General features: G+C 33.1%; 1 pseudogene; it reads left to right on the top strand.

The window, feature by feature from the left end:
• The window catches only part of LOC132169913 (uncharacterized), a 15,867-nt pseudogene that overhangs the window by 9,596 nt on the left and 233 nt on the right, over positions 1–6,038 (top strand).

Below are 6,038 nucleotides of genomic sequence, written 5' to 3'. Positions count from 1 at the left end.
TGAGTGAAGTGTGGGTGGAATTGTTGTCTTATGCTGCAAGCCATTGCAGGGCCAATGCTCATGCTGCTCAACTAAACCAAGGAGGCCAGTTTATCACGTTTGTCTGGTTATTAATGTCTCATTTTGGCATAGGGGATCAAATCCAAATATTTGAGGGGCCTACAAGAGAAAATGGGTAAGTAGTTCATGAATAAATTAGTCAATCCAATGGCTTCTTTTCATTATAATCAACTTTTTTTTTTTTTTTTTAGAAAAAAAAGGAGGATGAGCAGAAGATTTTGTTGCATCTTTATTTCCTTCTTGTATGAATGGAGATGTTTGTGATGTATGTGAAAACACTATTATATCTTGTGAGTTGTGATCCCCTCAGTAATTGCACAGATTACAATTTTCTCAATCCTGAATAGTGAATACTCTGCTATGTCAACGATCCATGTAAAAAAAAAAAAAAAAAGACTTTTCAAACTCATTTTCAAAACATCCCGACCAATTAATCAGGTGGTCACACGATGGCCATTGGCCACATTGTTACGAAGAATTTCTGATCATTAAATGAAAAATGAAAGAAGAAGGGAAAGAAAGAGAAAAAACTAGTAGTTGTATTTATAATTTTTTTTTTCCTAATCAGTTGTATTTATAATTATTATATGAGTCTTAGTATTTATCTTTTAGTTGAGTATTGTAGAGGTAGTGTGTATCTTCGAATACCTAGAAGATATCTACAAATTGTTGTAATTTTTCTATTTAAAGGGCGATCAATTAATAAAGAGAGAGCATAAAATTAAGGGTTAATAACTTATTTAGTATTTGAGTTTGCAGTTTTTTATTTTTTTCCTCATAAGTTTTCAAAACAGTCAAAAATGATACTTAAGCTATGAGAAAAGACAAAATTGATATCTCCGTTAGATTCTGTGAGAAATGGTACCTAACCATTGTTGCCAATAAAGGTGCTTGAGCCACCCAAGGCCGGCCTGGAGGTGGCCGAACCACCCCCATTTTGGCCACGAAGCCACCCCTTGCGGCTGGCCTGGGGTGGCCAAAGCCCCTCCTATGGCCATAATGGGGGTGGCCGGCCACCCCCAAGGGCTTTAGAGGTGATTCGACCACCCCCTTTTTAGTCCTTGGGGTGGTTCGGCCACCCCCAAAGGGGCCGCATGGGGTGGCCGAAGCCACCCCCATGGCCTCTAGGGGTGGGAAGGGCTTTGGAGGTGGTTTCGGCCACCCCTAGACCTGCCTTGGGGGTGGCTGAACCACCCTTAATGGCCAAAATGCCACCCCTCAAATTTTCAAATTTTAAAAAAAAATAAAAATACTTTAGGTTTAGTTTTTTTATTTTTATTTTTTAGTTTTAATTTTTAGGACACGTGGCATTTTTATATGGTGATACATGTGATGGAGGGTAACGGAAACTAATGGAGGTATTAATTTGGTTTTTTCCCATAGGTCAAGTACCATCTCTAACTGTTTTGAAAACCTACGGGAAAAAATAAAAAACTGCAAACCCAAGTACTAAAAAAAGTTATTAATCCCAAAATTAATCTTAAACCTTGTATTTGAAAAAGGTTTTAGGTTCTCTCATAATTTAAGGGTGCGTTAGATGTGATTTTTTGAAAACAGACAATTTTAAAGGCTAAACTACGATTTTAAAGGCCAAATTGCAATTTTGTTAAATGTTTAACTATGTTTTAAAAAATCATGTTTTCAAATCGCACATTTTAGAATCACTATTTTTAATCGCACTTCTTGAAATTCCAAACTCAAACGAACCCTAAAAAGTCTAAGTTCCCTAAAAAATAGTTTGAACGTGAAGGTATGATAATAACCGTGAAATAACTAGTCCAAGCTAGATCCTGAATGTACGTTTTTATGATTTCTAAGGTCTCGAAGGTATGTTTTTATAATTTCTAACAATTTTCAAAATAGTGCCTTGATTATGAGAGTAATACAAGGAGGATAAAATGAAAAGATGATATTCTAGTTATACTAAAGAAATTGGAATGGATACATGGCAAACACTATTCTTGTTTAATTATACGTTGAACCAATTATGAGATAAGATGCTTAGGGTACTATAATTTTTTTTTTTTTTTTGACATGTCCACACAAGAGGAGGAGGGGGGATTCGAACTAGTAACTTCCGTTTCATCAAGCGTGGTTTCTAACCGATTGAGTTATCCCTTAGGGACTATAATTTTTCTATTAAGCCACATACAATGCTAATATAACCGTCTATAATTGGTGAAATGATTAAACCCATATTTTTGTGTGAAGTGTGAATATTGAAAATGATTGATCATTTTACAAATTATGAACTCTTAAGTAAATTTTATAAAGAATTCACTACAAAAAAAAGCTCAATTAGTAACGTTTGGAATAGAGACATTTTTGGAAAACGTTTCTAATTTGAGTCGGTTTATTGTTCAAATGTCCATTTTCAAAAATCAGGATGTGTGAATAGTATTACTGTTCAAACGTCCCTAATTTTAAAAATATTGGCGCTTGAAGTTTGCGTTTATAACAACCATCCACATCAAAAAACTTCAAAATTTCTCCTCTTTCACTCACACACATAACACTAATTTTTTGTTTTTTAAAAGGCTGGATGGCTGCCGGTTTGCTGTCAAACCGCAAGCCACCCCTGAGGATAGAAGGTGACATTTCACTATTCACACGTTCCCTTCCAAAAGGGAACTTTTTGCAAAAATGTCACATTGTAGAAACATTTTTGCTGTTCCAATGTCCCTAAATTTTACTCTAGTCACTATATATAGGACATTTGCAAAATGCCACTATGCAAACATCCCTAATTAAATAGAGACACTTTTTGGGCGAAAAATGTCACCTTGTAAACATCCCTATTTTGCTTAATTTTTGTAGTGATTTGTAGTAAAAGCTGAAAATATCCCTAACAACACTCGGTCAAATATTATGAAACTTTGACAACATAAATTCAAAAAGGGCACATCAATCAGTGAACTCAATGTGATTAATTTGTTTCTTGATTTTTAATATAACATTACATACTTTAAATAATTGAACTTGCAGCAGGAATGTTTACTTAACAATTCTTGGCGTTCAACTCTTAACACCAGGAATTTTTGTTTTATGACATATTTGTATAAATGCCACTTTTTTATGACTGGCTTTTTATAAAGAAACGACAATAAAAATAAAAGTTTTGACGTAATTTAGAATGAACGACAGAAAAGAGATTTTTTTATTTTTTTATTTTTTTATTTTTTTATTTTTTTAACACTTGTTGATAAGTGTTAGTATGTAATTAGCGTGTTATTAAAAAAAAAACTCTTCTAACAAGTGTCATTAAGTATATATAACAATTTTCTAAGAATGAAGTTCACAAAGGTGGCCCATGTACTTGAGAACTAGCTAGCTCTAGCTTCTCTTTATTCCTTGCTTTCATTTTTGGGAGAAGGTATCACCTTTATACATTAAATGAGCTTAACTTGGTGTAGTATAAAGCTCACTTCAATTACAAGAAGCATATATAGAGGAGTTTGCTTGGTGTGCTTGAGATTAGGATTCCACGACAAAGCCCTTAAACTTGCGAATATGAACGACATATTGAACCTGAAGTCCCAATTATTCTCGATGAAAAACATCTATAAATCCCAGTTTTGATTTTGACTTACACATCAGATATTGGCTTCCCATTTTTGTGTGATCACTGACACATCTCTCTTCCATTTGTGATTCTTTTTCCAAAACAATAGCATTTTCATCCCAGCCGACCGTTACAAAGGAAACAAGCAAGTCCATTATCCCAAATCTTGTCGATCGCCTCAGTACCGATGCTTCCCAAGAATGTTAAGGGAACTCTGATCTCTTTATCCATTCCCTTTCGATCAGTTTGGTGGCAGGTATGTACGTTTCACCCTTGTACATCACATGGCTAAAGAGGGTCCTACAATTTAATTAATTACTTGATATAGTATAAACTATAAAGGCCACCCCGCATGATGAGACTTAGATTCCACACAAGCCTTTAAACTTCAAATCTTAATCCAGACCAACTTGTGGTTCAAGCATTCCCATATTTTTCTCTAAATTTTAACCAAGTATATATCTATATATATTTTGGTTTTGTTTTGTTTTTATTTTTTATAAAGGGTTAAATACCTTTTACACCTATGCGGTTTAACTACTTGATTTTTACCCACCTAGGTTTTATTTTGTATAGCAGGTGGTACATTAATGCTTATGGCTAAAAACGAAGATGGCACTTCATTCTAATTTTCATCCATAAATTGGCGGAAATCAACATCAATACCCTTAAAAATCCGACACGTGTTTCTAAAAATAAAAAAAAATTAAAAACTAAAATTATTAAAAAAATTGAAAAAATGGGTAACTGAACCACCACTCCTAAAAGGCATAAACCCAAAAAACAAATTGAGAGTTACCCTTGGGTGGCCGAACCACCCCTCCCTTAGGTGCGATTCGGCCAATTCCATACTGGCTGATCTAGGATGGCCGATTTGGGTTGGCCAAGCTACTTCCAAGGCAAAACCATCTCCATTTTGCAAGTTGGGGTGGCACTAGCCACCATTTTTTTCTGTTTTTTTTTTTTTAATCTTTTAATGTTTTTAATAATTTTAGTTTTTTAGTTTTTGTCTTAAAAATTTTTTTTATCACACATGTCGAGTTTTTAAGGGCATTGACATAGATTTTCGTCAATTTATAAACGAAAGTTAGACGGAAGTACCATCTTCGTTTTTAACCATAAGCGAGGTACCATCTACGCTACAAAATGAAACCTAATTATACAAAAAAACGGCCATTTATTCACGTGTTAAACAGTATATTTTTTTGGCACGTCAGTAACTGTTGACGTGTTAAAATTGACACGTCAACAAATTATTTACTGACGTGTTAAAATCTACCCGTCAATAATTCCTGACGCGTTGATTTCAACACGTCAGCATTTACTGACGTGTTGTTTTCTACACGTCAGTAAATTTGAGTCAAATTTAATCTAATATTATTTTAAAATTAATAAATAATTGATTTATTATTTACTGACGTGTCAAATACTAACACGTCAAGAATTGTTGACGTGTTAATTTAACACGTCAAGAATTATTGACGTGTCAAAATAACACGTCAACAATTGTTGACGTGTCAAAATGACACGTCAAGAATTGTTGACGGTTTTGACGACGTTTAAGAATTGCTGACGGTTAGTTTGACACGTTAACACTGCTGACGCAAAGCCATTTGACATCGCCAATAATTGCTGACGTCATTTTGACACGTCAACAATTCTTGACGTGTCACTTTGACACGTCAAGAATTATATATATATATATGATCCCAACATTATCAGGGTAATTTAATATTGTACAGTATGATCGAATCCCAATTAACATTCAATAAAATTAATTTTTAGAAAACAAGCACCGACCAGTACTTTAATATATACTTTTCTTCACGTGGCATGTACCGTAACCCATTCCATTTGAACATTCAAAACTTTAAAAAAAAAAAAAAAAAATCCAACGGTTAGCCATGTTTTACTCGAGATACCATATATATATATATATATATATATATATATATAGCAAAACCATGCAAAAGGATATTTATATAACATGAATTTAACGTGCATGCATGGTTCAAATTATACTAAAGGATATATATATATATGTACGTATAACATGCATTTTTCTCGATCTCGTTCATTTAATTGTGAGATACCAAATTTGGTATTTCATTAATTAAAATAATTAAAGTAACAATATTGGTGATCGATGATATTAACGTTTTGACAAACACACACACACACACACACACACACACACACATATATATATATATATATATATATATCATGTACGCTATATATCAATTAGGTTTTAGCCATGCGTACATTAAAATGAAAATTGTTGTTTGTAAGATTAATTGCACTATTCATGTACATCAAATAAAACCAAATACATGAGAACTCAAATGAAATACAAAAGAGGAAAATGGAAATTATATTAGTATTAATATAATTAATACTATATTATAAACATATA

Source organism: Corylus avellana, chromosome ca2 (genome assembly GCF_901000735.1).
Source record: "Corylus avellana chromosome ca2, CavTom2PMs-1.0".
NCBI classification, from domain to species: domain Eukaryota; kingdom Viridiplantae; phylum Streptophyta; class Magnoliopsida; order Fagales; family Betulaceae; genus Corylus; species Corylus avellana.
This window is presented reverse-complemented; position numbering and strand designations above follow the sequence as displayed.